Source organism: Triturus cristatus, chromosome 1_1 (assembly GCF_964204655.1).
Source record: "Triturus cristatus chromosome 1_1, aTriCri1.1, whole genome shotgun sequence".
Classification (NCBI taxonomy): Eukaryota; Metazoa; Chordata; class Amphibia; order Caudata; family Salamandridae; genus Triturus; species Triturus cristatus.
Genome location: NC_140579.1, coordinates 716,231,452 through 716,252,431, shown reverse-complemented (window position 1 = coordinate 716,252,431; position 20,980 = coordinate 716,231,452). Strand labels below are relative to the sequence as shown.

The following is a 20,980-nucleotide window of genomic DNA, read 5'->3' as shown; positions in this document are numbered from 1 at the left end:
AAGGGTGAGACCCACATACTGAAGTACTGGACACAGCGTCTTGGACTGGGTGCTAATGGGACACCTTCACCAACCCCCTCTTTAACTCAGTGTTGCCCCCCTGCCCAGTATAGTCCTATTCAGTGAACTGACCCACATTGGCGTCATGTTTGTTGCTCAATATGCTTGCTTGCGCACAAAATACTAATAAAAAGGAGTTCTAATAAAAAAAAAAAAAACACAAATAAGACAATTAAACATTCAATCACATGTCCTAAATTTGCCCAAAAATAAATAAGACTTTGAACAGCTCTTCACAAATTATTGGGAGCTACAATAAAAACCCACCAGAAGAAACAGAAGCAGCATCAAAAATTAAACAGAAACAACAATGAAACTCTCACTGGTCAACACAACAAATTAGAAGCATATTAACGGGAACTTGGAAAGTCAAAATTGTTCTCAGGCGATTGCATTTCTGGCAGACCAATCAATCTCAATGGCAACCGGTTCCCCACTCAACTTATCTTTCTCTCTCTCCTAGATTCATCAACTTTAGCCAGCACGACTCAGGGAAGGGACAAAGCTTGTACGCACAATACTTAAAATGCTAACCTTTGACTGCTGCATCGACAGTCGGCAGACTGTTACAGGGAAATAAATTGATCTTACACAGAAGACGTCCAAACCCAAAATCCCTACACACAAACAGAAGACAATTGAGGCCTGATTCGATTTTTGCATCAGCAGCACCACCAGACTTAAAATTACAACATATGCTCCCTACAAACAGATGAAACTGAAACTAAACTTGAAACCATAGCAAGTGCAGGAATATTCTTAATTAATTTTAAGCCCAGTCTTCACGATAACTGCTGAAATCAATAAAACTTCACAAATCACTGTCCTAAGCACCGCTACCTGGGAGCGATTCTATATATGGCCAGGAGGACATAGAAACTGGCACTAAGGATACCCACACCAAGCTTTCATGTAGCTAGGAGCAGATCCATGCGTTTAACATACCATCCAAACATCTCTGAACAGGGATCCGAACATCTTGCGAGCTCCTTTGATAATACAGACCTTCAGATCGATATACATGTAGTTATTCCAAATTTAACAATTCACACATCATCCCCAATGAAAGATACTGGAACAAGGGAACCACCTGCACCATACTCGTATGCTCTTCACAAACGATGAAACAACTCCGCCAATATACCGAGCACTACCTGCCATGGATGAAATAAGATCCACTCTTATCAAAAAGGTAGACATTATCGAAGATCAGTCCAGCCTTATTAGAGAACAGGTCATTATTTTGAAAGCTTATAACACGAAAATGTCATTATGTCAAAACACTACTACTAACATTTTAACTAATACAGAATGAAAAATAACTAGCTTAACTCAGATCATCAACACCCAACTCAGAACAGACCATGCTATTCATCTGTTACAGCTACTGCCCACGAAAATTTGCACACATCTAACAGCTGAACGTGCTTTCTTATTTCAATCCAATTTTTTAATGTCTGTCCATAATCCCCTTGTATTAACAGCCAAACCAGACAAATTAAATAGACTGGCAAAATACACAACTGCGCCCAAGGTTAACACACAAGAAATATCGCCACTAGATAGTACCAAACAATTGAAAAGAATGCACTGCAAGGACGTATCAGGGGCATCAATAGAATGAGAAAATTTTCAAACCTATATCAGTAAAAGACGCCTAAAGAATGTGAAAAAACGAAACAAGAATTTAGCAGAGCAAAAGCAAGCGTCTCCTACTCTCCCAGCATTATTTATAATTCTCAGAAGCAAAACACATACCTAAACTTTACTTCTGTCACACAAGGGGCAATTAAATCACGGTTCCACAATAATCCGAATGTTTCAGAGACCAGCAGCAATCTTGCTACCATATCAGGAAATCAACGAGCAAGTGTTGCCGAGGGCAGCAACACCACAACTGACCTCCAATTTATAGCCAAGTGATAGTCAATGGCACTACAGAACCATTCCTAATGCAAAGAAACTCAGATGATCAAGGGTAGGCCACTGCCCAAGAGGTGTCGAGCACCACAGAAAAGGAAGCTTCAACTTTAACCAGTTAATTGTAAAGTGTTGCAGATGGATCCATATTTTTATTAAAAAACTATGCACCTCAAGCCCCACCGGGGCATCAAATTGGCACAAAGACTTGGGCAAAGATAACACACCAAGGAACTTGAACATGATTAAACCTCAAGCAAACACTGGACTGGGATAAATCGATACATAAGGGATAAAGTACCCCCCTGCAGTACATGTTCACGCAATCACCTTTCCCACAAACCACTTAAGACCTTAGTGAATAGTTCTTTCATATGAAAGAACGAGCATGTTTGCAAACATGAAGAATAAAAATAAAACCCACGTGCAAAATTAAACACATTAAAAACCTGTTATACATTTGTGGCAAATGCACTGAACTGTTTCTAATATCGAAATCATTTTTTTTTTTTTTTTTTTTTTTTTATTAACACAGTAGCTCGGAATGTGTAGAAAGATTCTAGCTTTTCTCTATCCACAGAGTGCAAAACAAACATTCTCTCTGCTTGTCATTGTAAGCAGAAAGGAGAAGCAGGAAAAGCAGTGTTAAGTTTGAGTTGCTTTAAAATAGTGTAGTTCCTATAGTACCCCTGCAGGACCTGCGCTTTTGGATAACATACACTGTGGGTTGGGTGGTAGACTATCTCTGTGCACCCCCACCGCATATGTTAGCCTTGTTTGCATTAGCTAGATCACAGTGCCACTAGAATCTTTTTTATCAGAGAGATTAGTTGTTGGCAACCTCAGAATACAACAAACCCCGATTCCTCAGACTTGTGGAAACAATATACTACTTTTCACCCAGTCACTCGTGCTTGCTCATTTTGTCTCAGAGAGATACACGGAAGAAACAGTTGAGCGTGTTTACAATAAGAATTTATTGCACCGTTCTTCTAGTGTAAAGTACAGTAGCAGAGATATAGGGTCAGCAGTATAGTGAATAAAAAGGAACAGCACAGTTCTACCATTTAGCAATAGTCATGAACAAATACATGAATATAAAATGCATTTATAAAATAAAGCGCATACTTCTAAGATGCCTGTCTAGATGTACCTAAGAGTACATAGCATGTGAGTAGGTGTGAAAGAGATAAGCCTAAAAGCCAAGAATCCCACTAGGATTTAGTCGAACCCCATTACCTGAATAATGAGTGTGGGGCCTCGTCCTGGTCTCGAGTTGGACACTCCGCAAGGGATGTTTAGACCACTGTCAGCTGGAGTGACTGCATGCAGGAGTCTAAACGTCTCCGGTCAGTGTGTCGGCCTTGAAGTCTCGGTTCCCTCCTCAGTATTGATAGCAAGAGGTGCTGTATTTATACAGTCCTTGTGCGTGTGTTAGCCATTATTTAGTATGAGGATGACGTATGGGATTAAACCTTGTGCGTAGATAGGAGAGGTGAACTATATCCCCTGGGTAGTGTTCTCATAAATTATTCATATGTGCTAAGGATGACATCTTAGCAATATCTATTGGGAAAAACACTCCCTCTGCATGGAACTAGGTGAAAGGTTTATTCCATAAAAGGTGTCAGTCCTTATTAGGCGTTCTGTCCTTATAAGGCTCGTTCATATGAAATGAAGGGGAGAGGATGTAGGGAAAGAGTACGATGTTCCCTGGACCTATATTAGGGTACCGATATGAAATATAACAATAGCTTCCTTAATTATGCTCCATAATCCGACCTGCCTTTCACCTCCGGTGCTGGCTCTGGCAGCAGGCTTTTTGACGTCAGAACTCAACTGTAATAAATTATAATGGTCAAATTCTGATGTCTTTTCTTTACAATTGCCGATTGGGTGCCTCACAAATCACAGATTATAAAGAAATAGGAGACTTCCGTTTACACAGGGATTTGTATAGACACAATATCGCTTACTCAAACAAGGACCAACACGGGGAAATGTATGACTGTACTGATAATACACCTCCGACTAACAGCGTTCAGTTTTTATAGCAATGCGAAACATAGGGCAACATCTTTCAGAACAATTACACCATCCATGCAATTACAACAATCCCTGGAAGGATCCTCCTTAGATTTTATACCACTTTATAAATCCAGAAGTACGAATGATACCTTAAAAAAATAGAACATCTTATAAATTGTGAGATCCTTTTCTGAACTCAAAGAAACATCAACTCAAGGCCTGACGAGTGTAAGCTTCATTGCAGGCACTCACTCAACAACGAAATGAACTAGGACTACATGAGCTTCCGAGCCAACTATGTCCAAAATCTGGGCTAAGGGAAAAGAATTAACTGAGTGGGAAACAGAAGCCATCCTTGTTAAGCTGCCTGCTGAAGTCTCGGTTCAATCACATCCTTCAAAATCAGTTAAAAGATGAAAATGAGTTCAATTTAGTGATCGGTTTAGTCGTGAACATCATTTAAACAAAAGTATTTTCATTTTGAAAAGAAAAAAGGGAATTCTATTGGAAGTTAGACCATCAACCAAATAATTCTGTAGATACTTAGGACTACCTTGGATTTACTTTGGACACGAAATTAACAGCATCTCAGTATCTGACAAAGAAACACAAAAGCTAATCAAAATAACCAAATCATTAGAGAAAGGTGCTCAAGTATATGGTGAAGAACAATTAATCCAACAATCCGAGCATTGAACACTAAGCTACTTCCAGTATTTATTTTTTTTATAAACATTTTATTGGCATTTTCTATTAAAAGACAAACGATACATCAGTGGAATACTGAAAATGACATAAGCATTATGCAATAGTGATACACATTGATCAATAAGTACCATCTCACACCCAGTACCTACAGATCTGCCGCGTGCTGTGGCACAAACCCAGATATCCCCATCTCTGTTGGTTAGTCACTATCTGCCGACAGCGGTTCCTCTTGAGGGGGTTCGCAAATAGTACCTCAGAATGTATTCTATCCTCCCCACACCCGGGTCCATTTTTTGGGTCATCCCCGGTGGATATAGACTGACTTCTCAGCTATCATTGTGCCGTCCATATCACAACACCACTGTCGATGAGTTGGAGTCATTCTTGAGCCCCAGTGCTGAGCTATACTGCATTTTGCCAATGCCATTCCCAGGACTTCCAGTTTTACCATATACTGCCACTTCTCTCACTGAGGAAAAAAGCTCAAAACCATTTACAGACAAAACATAAGAGCATTATTCAATCTTCTCACTTCAACTCCTCAATTGATTATTTAGTTGGAGTTTAATGTTCCCTCTGTGAAAATCAAAGAACTTATCGCAAAAAAAAAAAAAATCAACTACATGTATGAGTGTGCCACAGCGAAAAAAAAGACACCATGAAGGGTATAATCTATGAAGATCTTGCGGCAGACCCATAGAGCTCTCTTCCCTTTACTTTCATAGGTGTCTCAGTTGCAATCCAGGAATACGATGTACCATCATTAGAGGACTTTCTGAAAGTGACAAGACCCAACCACAAAAGTACCATAAGAAAGACCCAGGTGTATTCGGCCATTATAAGTGTCCTTCTACAAACATACAGGTTAACTTCAGGACACTTATCTTCCTACTAGAAAAGAGAATATCGACTCCAATCTTGACACCAACATAGAAACAGAAATATTCAAGATTCCATCTTCTTTATATTCCATTTAAGCAGCTTGAAGGTTCCTAGAACAAAAACACAAACTGCTTAAAAAAGCCTGCAGAATTATAGATAAGAGAACTCAAGACATATCATATGCATTTGCCTAAAACTATAATACATACAAAGTAAGCACCTTTTGCCAACATTCAGAAAATTAACTCTTAGCACAATTAGAGAAGCTATTGAGAAGTGCTTAACCCAACAAACAAATAGTCTTTAATTGGCAAACTGACAAAGTTCATGGATCTTGCTTATGACACACTTAAGACAGTTGCTTAGAAACCTTTGCTGATGGTTGGCAGAAGGAATTTCTGATTGGTCTGCAGGACAGAGCAGGACTCAAACTAAAACCTTGAGCTGTCCCCACTGTATCTTGTACACAATGCACGTAAAGATTTTTTTTTTGTAATATATAAACTGACCACTGAAGTGAATGCTGCACATCATACGCACACGTTCTTAATAAATTGAGTTCTGGATTGCACTTTAGCACAAATTTTGTCTAACATTTTAATACTTTTAAACTGCTGAAAGGATGACATTTTGTAATCTCTATTATGAATTATAATGTTGTTGATGTTCTCAATTATAATGAATTTTAAACATTTATAAAATAAAGCAATACCTACTTACTTTCTACACCAGAATTTTTCCAGAAATGTTGCAGTTAGATTTGGTCAGTGAGACTGGGCGTTATTTTTTAGTTTCTGGGGTTCCTTTCCTATGAGGGTTTCACAATTTGATAAAGAGTCGATAGAGAAAGGAGACTTTTATCACTTGGTCAGTACGGAAGAGCCTTTGGAAGAATTCTGGAAGAAGCCTACCCAAAACTGCCACTGGCCTTCTTTTTAAGGACCTTTATAATACTGATAATTTCCATTTCTGCCATATAAGAATGTGAAGGTTGGAGGTTCTCTGAATCAAACGTTCTGTGGGTGACACCTCTAACAAAGTTTTCTAGATGTGCATTAGACAAATTCTATTTCTCTAGTGCAATGTGTCTCAGATGTTTAGAAAGACTAGGGGGGTTCTTAGCTTTTTGTTCTCGTTTCACGCAGAGTGTTTTTGATGGTTGCAAGGCAGGTGGCTAGAAATTTCCTCTCTGCTAACCCTGCATGGCATTTGTTTTAGGAGCAGATTAAATATGGTTTACCTGTGAGGGTACATAATTTTTTTGAGTTCAATATTAACTCAGTTTTGGGCTAATGTAGGATGTCTTGGATGAACTGATTTTAGGTTGATATCTTCAAATAAATCTCTGTGAACCTTTCAGCACAACTTTCCAAGTTTATAACTTCTTTTCAGAAAGTGGTTTTCTAGGCATGCCGATCAACTTCTTTTGAGAGGTCTTCAACTTCACAAACTGGTAAAAAGTTAGTGAATACTTTTGAATGTTGCATGATTTCAGGGTCAATATGGAGATGCCATCTTGAGGTGCTGTTTGGGTGTTTCAAAGGCGATTGAGGTGGGGCATGGTCAAATACAAAGTGTGAGCCAATGTCGTCATGTAGGCAAGTGTGTTTAGAGAAAAAAAAAGGTAGCCAAACTGTCACATGAAAATTGTGCAGTTAGTAGTAGTACATGTATACTTGTGCATCTAGGTTACTGCAAGTTTCATTTATCCCAGCAGGGACCATCATCATAGGTAGATGACTGAATTCATCATTCTGTATATTCACTCCTTGTTCAGATTCTATTTCATAGCATTGTAGAGTTCTAGTACGACAGTTACTTACAACTGGGAAGGTCGCTGCATGGTTAAGGCACTGCAGGCAACTTAAAACTTTACTGGTTATGCTATTCTGGACCGTTTATTATAGTGGTTTGTAGAAACTCATGTTTCATTGTCAGCAAATATGATATATAAATTCAGGACATGGGGTAATGGTAGGGTGAAATTTTGAATTATGGAACGGGTTTATGAGATACAGCCAGTGGTACATATTTCCGGAAGCAATCACAGAAATGACATTTGTATCTTCAAACTTGGAGATTATCAGGTACAGAGAAACAAGTTAATCTCAGATTTTTATGATCTATGCTTCTGATGCAGAGACACTTGGTCATGCTAAACTGGTGCAGGATTTAATTGAAAAGCAAAATTCCAGGCATGTGATCGCTGGAAATGGTAACAGAAGACAAAGCAAAGGCAACACAGACTACTGCTGTGATCTCAAGGGGAGAGTCCGAACTGTCATTTAGTGTAACCCAACGCCCACAGCATTCATATCAAATGTAAGCATGGGCGGAAAAAAACAAAACAATGAATGCGTCAAATCGACTCATAGCCAAGGAACACAGACTGCAGCTTCACCATCATGTAGATAAACTAGTGGAATGTTGTTCAATTAAAAGCATCAATGTGGAAGTTATTTTGGAAAAGGGGGGTTTAATTTTCATTATGGCATCAACATGGCAGTATCATTGCAACAGTCTTGAGTAGTAAATACGCGTCAGCCACAGATAATTTCATTTATTGAGCAGCAGGAGCAGTTCCATGCAAAATGATGCAGATAGCAACAATATCACACTACATAGGTCAGTGTTCTTTTCGAGTGGGTAAAATGCAGAAAATTATCTTGGTGATCAATGGCGATATAAAAAACATGCTTATATATGTTAACCGGCTGTACATACTGGCAATAGCCTATTCCCTACAAGAAGACAGTCAGTATTGCAATTCTTGTAGGTGCTCCTTGACCGCAGCTTTCAACGTGGAAAGCGATGAGAATGAACGCAGGGTCAGTTGGAATAGAGATCTAGTGAAAGGGACCAGATAGACTAAACTGATGGCTGCCAGGTTTTATTACTGTTATCTTGATGCTGATAGAAAGAGAAAGGGTGAATACAATAATAGCAGCAAGAGTCCCACCCATGTGCGCTACAAATCTGCTGTTATATTATCTCAGAAGGTCATAAAGAGTACTTGTGATGACATGTTGTACCTTATCAAATGGGGAAGAGAAGTGTAACAATGGCCAGGTTAGCGGACTGTGTGAAAGTTAAAGTCTGGGTGAATTTCAAATACATTTATTTGTTGATACCTAGCCACTTTGCCTGTTGCTGCTACTGAATAGTCCATGCTCACAGGGGATTGAAGCAAAGAATGAGACTTTTTCCCCAGGGAACTGTGGGTCACAGACAAACAGATAGGCTAGGGATGTAGGTGGTAGGTAGAAGAAAGCCACATTCTGTTTTTTGACGAGTGATCAAACTTCCATCCCATGGTGGATGACTAGACAGTCAGAGGTATGTGACTGGAAGTGGGAGGTAACGATTAAAAAAGGAAGAAAAGTGTTGTCAGCAAAGAGATATACCCCAAAGGAATATGATGTGAAGAGAAAGTGAAGAAAAGCCAAGAGGCCTACTTGGAGAGGTATATGGATACATAAGGAGAAGCGCTATGAAGAATTTTAGAGCTTAGACGAGAACCGGTCAAGTGATGCTCCAGCAATGACTATCTTCATAAGGGTTGACTGTGGAGTGGTCTAAATTACCAAACACTAGAGACAGATCAAATAGTATGAACACGAATAAGCAGCATTTGTGATGGGCAGGGGTTATGAAGTTACTTATTGAGAGAGGGTAATTTCTGTACTGTGCTAATTTCACCAGGCACATTGAAAAAATTAAGCTGGAGATAGATAGCGAAAAAAGACTGAAGAAGCTGAAACCCATGATTTTAGAGACAAAGGGAAGTTGGGTGAGCAAGAATCACCATGTATTTTTAAATGGGGGTATGCCCACTACAAGCGTAACACACAGTGGGGCAAAGACTTCCTTGAATGAGTGGTTGAAATGTAAAGTCAGACAGAAAATAACACAGAAATAGAGGGCCTGGGGTTTCAATGTTTGAGACTGAAAGGCTCGGATTCTGGAAAAGAAGGGTTGGAAGTTTTAAATGTGGGGATTCATTGATCAGGAGATGCGGGAAAGAGGGTAATCAAAGTTTACCACAGTTAGTGAGGAGTTTAAATGGGATTTAAGAGAGAAGGACGTAGGTTTAAGTGGAGTGGACTAAGGACATTTCTAATGATAATCATAGATGAGACCGAGGCAAAATCATGAATGGTAAAAAGGAAGGATTAAGTAAACGTGCAGAGCATAGAGACTTAATGGTGAAGGCAAACTGTTGATGAGATTTAGGGAGGCAATTAGCGTCCCCCTCCCCGATAGTAAGAATATGTAGTTGCACCTGAAGTTAACATAATGGCAAGACAGCTTGTTAGTATGCTTTAAGATGCTCTGTAATTTGGAGTTCGTGCCATTTACGACAACATGCAAACATTGTAGCTTTAAAAGAGTGGAGAGTATGCATGATCCAGGGTTGTGGACAAGAAGCAACTTAGGAAAAGGTTCTGATAGGACCAATCAAGTAAAGTGTCCTTTTCACGGGGTTGTTAAAATGAAGTGATGTTTTGATTAGGCATGAGCTTTTTGTGTATTTGGTTTACGAATGCTAGCATGAAATTCTAGATAACTGTCATTTAGTGATTAGTACTGAGTTAAGGCAGTGGGTGTGGGAGGTGTAGAAGCAGACATGCATATCACTGCATGATCAGAGCAAGATAGGGTAATGGTGGGTGGAGGGCGAGCTCAAGTATTCTCAATATCAGTGAATTGTCATTTAAGTGTGCGGAGGTGGAGTCGGTGCTTCTTAGGGAGTTATCAAATTCAAGGTGGACATTCATCTGTTGATGGTTGTTTAGGTTGAGATGTAGGTCACCATGGATGGCGATTGGGGTTGTGGGCGATCGTGTGTGAAAACTGGCATCAAGATCATTGATGAAAGAACGAAAGCAACTTGGTTATGTTGTTGGTATTGAATGGAGTGAGGCTAGTGGTAGAGTTGCACTGGAAGGATGAGAATAGAAGTCTAAAGCGAGAGTGGATGAGATTATGAGTGACACTAATGCGGTGGTGTGGTCCCCTCCACTTTTGCAGTTACTGCATGATGTGTGAGGTGGTAAGATCAATGGGGAAGGCTGTTCGGGTGGAAACGTCTTTGGGGTCGATCCATGCCCCTGCAATGGTTGTGAAATGTTATAGAAAGTCAACATGGCCAATGGTGTCGGCAGTCTTGTTGAAAACAGACTGAGCTTTTGGCAAACAGAACAGGACAGAAAGGGCATCATATTGAGGTCATCAAATTAAAATGTTTTTAATTCAATGGAAGTAAAGGTGAAGGGAATAACAATGCAGGATACTTGATATCTGGAATAACTTTGAAGGTCTGTGATTTTGGGAATACACAAGAGTTCTGTTGTGAAAGCTGTTATTGATGCAAAATTAGAATCATAGACATTCCTAGCTCTAACAGAGCAGCAACGCAATGGTAGCACTCTTCTACAGGAGAATAGTCAGTAGCAGAGGAAGTTACGGTGATGCAGGTTGTCACTTGCTTTGGTAGCACCCCGGTTCTTAAAAAGACAATAGCAATACTTTTCCCTTAGTGGTGTTTAAAATTAAATTCACTTAGTAAGTCTACATTTTAGGTAAAGTTGGTAGTTACCCAGGGATAAATTCATCTGAATTAATATGGAACATTTGGTCAGCCAATAAATTGAGTAAGAAAACAAGTTACTTACCTGTAACTTTGGTTCCCCAGTATTGGTAACTTTCATAGATTCTCATGCTTTGTATCATTCCCCGTCGTCGGAATGGGAGCCTCGGTAACAAAAATATATATATATATACACATATGTATAACCATAGAAACAAAAGAGAAAAATTAGGCCTAGGCCTCATCTCATTTTGTAGTATATCACCCTCTTTGTGTAAAAGAGCCCAAACTTTTGCCAGGGCCAATCAGCACAGCCTCACCCTCTGGAACCTTCCTGAGAGAGCTCAGAGCCTCAGATTTTCGTAGCCGTTGTGCCAACAGCCACTATCTTAGTAAGCCTGCAGAGCTTTCCCAGGGGAGGTGGGTGGGCGCATGAGAATCTATGAAAGTTACCAATACTGGGGAACCAAAGTTACAGGTAAGTAACTTGTTTTCTTACCCCAGTATTGGAACTTTCATAGATTCTCATGCTTTGTATCAGAATAGCAAGCAGTAGATCACGACAAGCACATTTCGGTAATTACATGGCTTTACAAAATCGTCTCAGTGCACATGATAAAACAACCATTACTGAAACCAAATGTGCTTACCAGGATGGAGGGATTGTAGGGAAAGCTCACCTCTCATTGAAAAAGATTCCGGAGGACTGCTTGACCAACCGCAGCGTCAGCTCGTCCCACCGATTCCAGGCAGTAGTGCTTCGTGAAGGTGTGTACACTGCTCCACGTTGCTGCCCTGCAGATGTCCTTAATCGCCACTCCAGCAAAGAGAGCCACTGAAGACGCCATCGCTCTCGTAGAATGCGCCCGGGCCCTCTTATCCAAAGGTTTGCCCGCAGCCTGATGACAGTACTGAATTGCACTGGAGATCCAGCGGGAAATGCCACTCTTGGCGAGCGGTAACCCCTTCCGTGGTGCACTGTAGGCGATAAATAGTTGAGTAGACTTTCTGAAAGAGCGTGTACGCTCCAGATAGAATTTCAGGCATCTTTGGACATCCAAAGAATGCAATGTTCGTTCCGCTTGAGTGGAAGGACGCGGAAAAAAGGAGTTCAAAATTAAGGGTTCATTCAAATGAAACTCCGAAGGCACCTTCGGGATGAATTTTGGGTTGGTTCTCAAAATCATGACATCCCTCTTGAACTGTAGAAAAGGCTCCACTATAGAGAGAGCCTGGAGTTCACTAACTCTCCTAGCCGAAGTCAATGCTAGGAGAAGGGCCAGTTTCCAAGATAGGAACTTCAAGTCCGCTTTGTGAATCGGCTCAAAGGGCGCTTTCATCAGTTGAGCCAGTACCAGGTTAAGTTGCCAGATAGGCGGAGGTGGCCGGACCGGAGGATACATCCGAAATAACCCCTTAAGGAACTGCTTAACAATTCTTGCAGACCATAGAGATGGCCCCGATGTCTTCCGTCGAAAGCGGGATAAGGCAGCCAGATGCACCTTGATCGAAGAGTGCGCCAGACCTGATTTGGCCAGAGACAGGATGTAGGGCAGAATCTGATGTGGCCGGGATTTGTAAGGATGGAGTTTATTCCTCTGGCACCAAAGGCAAAATCTCTTCCACTTTGCCCTGTAGGTCTTATTAGTGCTGGGTGCCCGTGCCTGAGATAGAACATCCCTGCATTCCTGAGACAGATTCAGATGGCAGAATTCTCTGTGTTCAGGAGCCACGCTGACAAGTGAAGTGACTCCGGATCCGGATGGAGGACTTGCCCCTGATTTCTCGATAACAGATGGAATCAGTGGCAAGCGAATCTGGCGATCCTGGGAGAGAAGTAGGAGTTCCGAGAACCAGAACTGCCGCGCCCATGCTTGAGCAATGAGGATCATTTTGCATGGTTCTGCCCTGACCTTCCTGAGAACTCGAGGAATGAGGGGAATCGGAGGAAAGGCGTAGCAAAATGCGCCGAACCAAGCAATCGAAAGGGCATTCCCCAGAGACCCTCGCTGGGGAACCTTGCTTGCGTAAAACCGGCACTTGGCGTTCTCCGGGGTCGCAAAGAGGTCTATGGTCGGAGTGCCCCATTTCTTGAACACTGCTTCCAGAGTGGCCTGATCCAGCTCCCACTCGTGCGTCACCTTCGTCTGCCGACTTAGAGCATCCGCTGTGATGTTGAGACACCCCGCCAGGTGCTCGGCTCGCAGAGTGATCCCGTGAGAGATGGCAAATTCCCAGATCACCTGAGCTTCTTTGGACAGCGTCCGTGATCTCGTTCCCCCTTGCTTGTTTATATAATGCATGGCCGTAGTGTTGTCTGTCCGGACCAGCACTGCACGGTTCTGAAGTCTGGGGAGGAACGCCAGCAAGGCTAAGTGAATGGCCCTCAGCTCCAAAAGATTGATGTGGCGCAGTCTGTCTGCTGGACTCCAGTGACCGCTGACCTGAAGCTCCTGGAGGACAGCTCCCCACCCTTCTAGGGAAGCATCCGTGGTGACCACCATAGGAGAAGGAGGGATTCGGAACGTTAATCCTCCTGCGATGTTTTCCTTCCCCAGCCACCATTCGCAAGCCGTGCGCATGGCAGGTGTTATCCATACTTTGTCGTTGAACGATCCTTCTGCCTGACGCCACTGTTTGTCCAGCTCCTCCTGTAGAGGACGCATATGTAGCCTGCAATGCGGTATCAAAGGTATGCAGGATGAGATTGATCCGAGCAAGGACTTGTACTGTCGAACCGATACATGTCTCTTGTGTAGTAGTAGACGAGCGGAAGCGGCCAGTTTGCCCTGACGCTCCTCTGACGGACGAGCCGTGCATCGTCTCGTGTCCAGAATTGCCCCAAGGAACTTCCGTGACCTGGAGGGTATCAGTTCCGACTTGGACACATTGAGCTGAAGACCCAAATGGGCGAACAATCTTATGCAAGTTGACACAGCCTGAGACGTTGCCCTGAACGATGGAGCCTTGATGAGCCAGTCGTCCAAGTACGGGAACACTTCCAAGGACTGCTTCCTCAGGAAAGCAGCGACTGGTGCCAGCATCTTCGTGAAAATGCGGGGTGCCGACCGAAGGCCAAACGGGAGCACCTTGAACTGGAAATGGCTCTTGCCTACTGTGAAGCGTAGATATTGCCTGTGAGCTGGGTGGATCGGAACATGAAAGTAAGCATCCTCTAAATCCAGGGATGCCAAAAAATCTCCCGGATTGAGCAGCTTTAGAATATCCTGGAGTGTGACCATCCTGAAAGAGAGCTTGATGAGATAGGTGTTGAGCTCCCTGAGGTCTAGTATAGGACGCCATGCCTCCTCCGTCTTCCGAACCAGGAAGAACCTGGAATAAAACCCCTTGCCCCTTTGTGAAAGTGGCACGGGCTCTATCGCCCCCTTGATGAAAAGCTGGTGGGCTTCGAGATGTAATAGTCAGAGATGTTTCGCTGCACGGGCGTCTGGAGCTCTTGTTGGAGGAAGATCTTGGAACTCCAACGTATGGCCACTCTGAACTATGTTCAAGACCCACCGGTCTGATGTTAAACGCACCCAGCTGTCCAGACAAAAAGATATCCTGCCCCCAACCGGTGTTTGTGGCAGGGGAGGAACAGTAGCCAGAGCCAGGAGGCCGCTATTGCCTCTTGGCGTTGTCTCGTCCCTGACGATTCTGACGTCCTCTCTGGGACTGCCGAGAGAAAGACGCCGACTGTCCTTGGCGCTGGCTGGAGTATTGTCCTTTATAAGACTGTCCAGATTGAGAGGAATACTGCCGTTGGTTTCCTCTGTAGTTAGAAAACCCCCGACCACGTGCCCCCTTAAATGGCACCTTGCGGTAGGTCAAGGAGCCTAAGGACTTAGCTGTATCGGTGTCCTTTTTAATGCCTTGGAGGGCGTCATCCACATGCTTTCCAAAAAGCATCTCTCCGTCAAAGGGGAGGTCCAAGATCTTATTCTGGACCTCCTGGCGAAACCAAGTCGCCTTCAACCAGCCTTGGCGGCGCAAGACGGCAGAGCCCGCCAAAGCCCTAAAAGCAGTTGAAGCAATGTCCATCGCACAGTCGATGACTTCCGAGGAGCATCGTTCTCCCTCCATCAGCACTTGTCTGGCTTCGTCTTGACTAGTTTCTGGTAGCTGGTCCAGGAATGGTTCCATATCACACCACATCTGGCGGTCGTATCTGCCCAGAATAGCCAGAGAATTTGCTGCCCGCACCAACAAGCTGGCCATGGTGGAGAATCTTTTACCCACATTGTCCAGTCTTCTGCCTTCTTTATCTGGAGGCGTGGTTAAAGGAGTGGACGGATTCTTAGATTTACTTTGAGCAGCTTGTGAAATAACAGAATCCGGCTTAGGTTGTCCTAGAAGACACGCAGGACTGCCCTCTGGTGCCTTGTATTTCTTCTCCAGCCGGGGAAGAACCGGAATGACAGTTGCTGGATTCTGCATTGTCTTCAATCCCTCATCCCAGACATGTTCTATAATGGGAATTGATCTTACAGACTTCTTATATTGGGCTTTAAAGTCATATAGGAAGCAGTCGGACTGCTCCACCGTAAAGGGCAAACCAAACCTCTTGGATGCCCGTTCCATCAAATTATGGAAACCACCAATGTCCACCGGAGGCGATATATTTGTCTCTCGGCCTACAGCATCAGGATCCTGTGCATCATCAGGGTCCCCATCTGGATCCCCTGGATCTGTAAGTGGGATCACCTCTCCCTCGTCGTCTTCGTCCGTATCTCCATCGTCCGCGTCATCAGCAGGTTCCGTACCTGAAGGTTGGGGAACCACTAAGGGCAGCACTGGTGAAATGGACCGAGGTACCTCTCTTGGTAGGGGTGGCAAGTCCATTGGTATGTCACGTGGCACTTCCAAAGGAGAAGGACGCACTGGAGTGCGATCCGGCAACGTCGGAAAACGAGATCTGTAGTCTTGCAGCATCTGTTGCAAATCCGACACCAAAGCCACTGGCAAGGCAATTAGGTCCTGCCTTACAGGGCGAGGGCGTAATCCCTGTTGGTGCCCCTCCTGCCCCTCTGGGCCATAAAACTCCTCCGTATCTGTGTCCTGCTGTTTGACATTCAGGTCTGAAAGGCTGTATGCGTCCCCAAACTGCCCATCCTCCTCATCCTCCTCCGAGTCCTCGAGAAGCATGGATGGTGGCAAAGGCGTGACCCGCCTAGGGGAAGTCATGTCCGGTGTAATCACTAATCTTTGGGTTGAAAAATCCAAATTTTTCGTCGTCGACGGTCCCGACGGCGGTCTCGTCGACGGAGTCGATGGCAACGGGATTTCCAATGTCGACGTACTCGACGACGACTGAAAGGCAACTGTCGTCGACGGAGCTGAAATCGTCGTCGACGATGAGGCCGTCGACAGTCCTGTAATCCTCGTCGACGGAGTAGTCGTCGACAGAGCAGTCGTCGACGAAGCAGTCGTCGACGGGGCAGCCGTCGACAGGGCAGCCGTCACCGGAGCAGTCGTCGACGGAGCAGTCGTCGACGGAGTTTTCTTTTTCGTCGACGTAGTATGTTTCATCGTCGGCGGAGCACCCGTCGACAGTCTCGTCGACGAACTTGTAGTCATCAACATCGACGAACTCGTCGTCGTCGTCGACGTGGTCTTCGTCGTCGACACCGCCGTCGACGAAGTAGATATTGTCGACGGTCTCGTGGACGACCCCATGGAAATAGGCTTAATTGAGGAGATAGTCGTCGACGTACCTGCTGCCGCCTGCGTCGACGGACGCGGTTTCTTCAGTGGCACCAACTGAGGAGTTTCTGCAGCCTGTTTCTTTACAGGTTTCTCCTTCTGGGACGGAGGGGTAGATGTAGCAACCCCCTTATTGTCCTTAGGGGCTATGTCCACAGTAGCCCGTCCCTGCCTCTCCTTTACACTGTCGTGAGGAGATTTTTTGGGACCAGCCTCCTCAGACCTGTCAGAGATCCCGTGAGGGGCTTTGAGAGGAACCTTGAGAGGGGGTTCCGCAGAAGTGGAGGGCGATGACCTACCCCTCTTCTTCGATCTCCTGGAGGAGGTGCCAGAGATAGATTCTTCCTCATCCGAAGAAATGACCTCCCTGGTCTTTATCTTCTGCAGCCACGTCAGCAAGCGCCCCTCTCTGTCTCTCAAGGTCTTGGTCGAGAAGGTCCGACAGATTTTACAGTCGGTGGCCTTGTGTTCCGGGTACAGGCAGTATATGCAGTTCTCATGCCTGTCTTCCACAAACAGTCTCTTCTTCCCACAAGAGGCACAAGCCCTAAATAAAGCTTTCTTCTCCTTTTCTGACATTCTGTCTCAAAAGATGGTAATAAAGATATCCAAAAGTAACTCTGTGAAAAAAAACTGAGCAGAGCTCAGTGGAGACTCCCTAGCACAACGTGCGGTAGAAAAATCTGAGGCTCTGAGCTCTCTCAGGAAGGTTCCAGAGGGTGAGGCTGTGCTGATTGGCCCTGGCAAAAGTTTGGGCTCTTTTACACAAAGAGGGTGATATACTACAAAATGAGATGAGGCCTAGGCCTAATTTTTCTCTTTTGTTTCTATGGTTATACATATGTATATATATATATATATTTTTGTTACCGAGGCTCCCATTCCGACGACGGGGAATGATACAAAGCATGAGAATCTATGAAAGTTCCAATACTGGGGTAAGAGTATTTACTACTCCCGTTTCTTAATAAACATTGTAATAAGAGAGACTGTAACAGTCAAAATTCTGTGCATGCCGCTTATTTCAGATCCCCTAGAAACTCTCCTGCGTTTGAAAAAGACCTACTACGCCAGGAGTCTACACTGTGTAGTGTCTGGGTCACCACTTTACTGTTCACCATCATGCCCTCAATACTAGTGTAATATAAGAAATAACCAAAGAAGTGTGGGTTACAGACATTTTCACCATATAATATACACAAATTTACCCAAATCTGTGCAATGTACGTTCTCTATATATGGGTCTGCCAAAACTTTCACATGCCAACTGCTGGTGTTCCAGAAAGAAGGCAGCATTGTTGATCCCCCATGGAATCAAACTGATTCAGCTACCCCTTTGCTGCAGGCACTCCACTGGCTTCCCATTTATGTCTGTCTTGTTTTAAAGACCCCAAGTGTTATTAACCAACAATTTATTGTAAATATATTCACCTCCTTAAGTAAGAACATCAGTGCTATGTGCCAGCGTGTACACTTCTCTTCTCAGTGCAGGGGCTGCTGATAGTTCCTGATTAATGAGAGAATGGAAGGTCCTCAGTTCTGAATCACTCTCCTTCTGGAAATAATCATCATCTCCAGCGCCACTCCTATCTTGAGGAAACACAAAACTCAGCTTTTTTTCCTTTTACTGGATATCTGGTTTACAGTTGAGCAGCAGAGCGGGGGACATGATCGCCGATAACGCCGTGGGCGGTTTTGACCCACCCGCATGTTCCACCGCCCGGCTCTCCCGCTTCCAAAGCCTCACTCGGATTCTACCGAGACTTTTTACCGGTCCAGCGAGCGCTGCGAGCACTGGCTTGAGTTGAGTCCATGGGTACTGAGCGGCAGAGCTGAGCTGAGAGGGCACGTCATGGGCTCTCTCGAGGCATGCGGTTCCCCCGACAGTGCAACAGAGCAGTTGTGCTGTGGCCCACCATTAACCATTGTCCATTCTTCGCCCGCTGTGTGACCACTGTGAGACCACCGTGACCGCCAGACCACCAGAAGTTGAGGTGGGGCGAATCGCAAAATTGGAAGAGTTGCCTGGAGCTTGGAGCCTTGCCATCTGCCTTGTCTTTAGCTCAGACAGCAACGCGGAGAGGCAGTTGAGCGAGCTTGTGGGAACGCGCTCTCAGCCGACACTGCACTCATTGCTACCGGGGATTGAGTGGAGGCTCCATCTCCCACCAAGACTTGTTTCTCCCAGGAGGGAGGGACCAGCAGACGCGCTCAAAGCGCCACAGCACCACCGCAGTGCGGGCCGGGCCCCCTAACACATGTTCTCGAACCTGGACTGCAGACCGAAGGTACTGTTACAGACCTTTTCCAGATTGTTTTTACTTATCCTCAATAATACCTGTTCTATACTTGAGAGACTTGGTAAACTGCCATTTTCCTTTTTTGGACCCATCTGGTGTTTTTTACGCCTATATTTCTGGTGGGGCTCTCTATTCACTTCGTCAGTCGATTTGTGATTTGGGGTGTTTTACACAGAGGTGTCATTGAAAAATGAGTAAACGCAAGGGTGTGACTGGTACTTTGGATGCCTTTATTATTAGGGCGGAATCCATGCTTTGTCATGAAATTGAGCGAACGGAAAGGCACCTCTTGTTAGATCCTGTATCCTTACAGAGGCGCTTATCCCTAGGTCCAACTGTGCTGTGTGATGCTTCTTTAATTTGCTCTCCACCGCATGGTTATGGTCAGCCCCAGCCTCCCTCGGAAATTGATTTACCCCACACAGATTACCATCTGAGGCAAGGACTGTAACAAGATCGAGCACTATCGACACCCCTAATGAGGTTATTGGGGTAAACGAGGACATGCAGAATGAATCAAAAGTGAAGCAAAGGAAAGGGGCGGGCATTCAAAAACCCAAACAGAAGCGGAATCACCAAACTCACCCCGTGGTGTCTAAATCTCGTACTACTGGCACACAGACTGATGTTGTTCCTTTTGTATGTAATGTTCCTGGACACTTCACGATGGAAATTGCAGGGGGGAATCCTTGGACCGCGCTTGTGCTCATTTGAAAGATCTGATTGATAATAGCTTCGTTTCTCTGAGGGGTCGCCTAGATCACCTGGACTCTACTATAAGCAAATTGATTGGTAACTACGGGCCCTCACATATTGTTATAGAGGGTCCGGGTCTTGCTGTGTCTAATACTGAAGCCATAATCCCCTCAGTGCAAGTACTGGCTAGGCTAACATCCATTGAGGACCTGTTAAAAAAAAAAAAAAGCCATCGAGCACGTGCTACCGATCCTCTGAAAAATCACATATTACTGGATGGTGCCACTTTAGCCCCGGTCCTTCAAGCTAAGCCCCCCATCTATACCAGATAAAGCGCCTATGGGACTTAAGAGTAGTACTAGCCTGACCCATAATGCCATTAGGGCCATGCTAAGCATCCCACCACCGCTTCGCTAACTATCCAGCCTGTAATTCTTAGGGATAGAACGGAGATTTATTTGAGTCTGCCCCCTGAAGCTGCCCCATGGACTATAATTTTGGCAAATGTACCATCTCTCTCCCCCCCTGGCAAATGAATCATGGGAGACACTGAGAAACAAGGCCCTCGGGTGGATCGGAAACAAAACTGGACTAACAGAGGCCTTGTTCAGTGAGTTTAAAATGGTGAGAAGAATAGGATGGGTAGGGAGAATGGAAAAAACACTACCCAGGGATTGTATTGTTCTAACCTTTAAATCCCCAAATTTGGTACGGGAGATCTTATGTAGACTTGGCAGTGACCACGTGTCCCATAGAGGAATCAACGTCCTACCTTTAGGATATTTTTACCCGCCAAGGATCCAACCCTACCAGCCCTTACAGCAGAAACCTACAATTCTTAATAGTCACTACCAGCCCAGTGTACCCTTTCAGAATAGATTTGACATTCTTCCCTCCTTGGAAGACATTGATTGACTTACATCTGTTGTGGGCTCTGTAGCTTATAGCAGGCCACTCAAAACTAATTATGCTAAGTTCCAAATCGGTATTTATTGCCCCGATGGAACTGAATGAAAAAGTCAATTGTGCTGGTGGGGCCACAGACGGGAATGCTTTCTCTGTACCTAGGTGATGCCCAATCTGATAGAACTGT

At 44.4% G+C, this 20,980-nt stretch overlaps 1 long non-coding RNA gene across 1 annotated transcript in view; it reads right to left on the bottom strand.

Moving 5' to 3' along the window:
- Nucleotides 1-2,937: 2,937 nt before the first annotated feature.
- The window catches only part of LOC146870942 (uncharacterized), a 48,683-nt gene continuing 30,640 nt past the window's right edge, over nucleotides 2,938-20,980 (bottom strand). The window contains exon 3 of the long non-coding RNA XR_014979902.1: nucleotides 2,938-5,708. This is a non-coding gene — a long non-coding RNA (uncharacterized LOC146870942). The remainder of the gene's footprint in view (nucleotides 5,709-20,980) is intronic.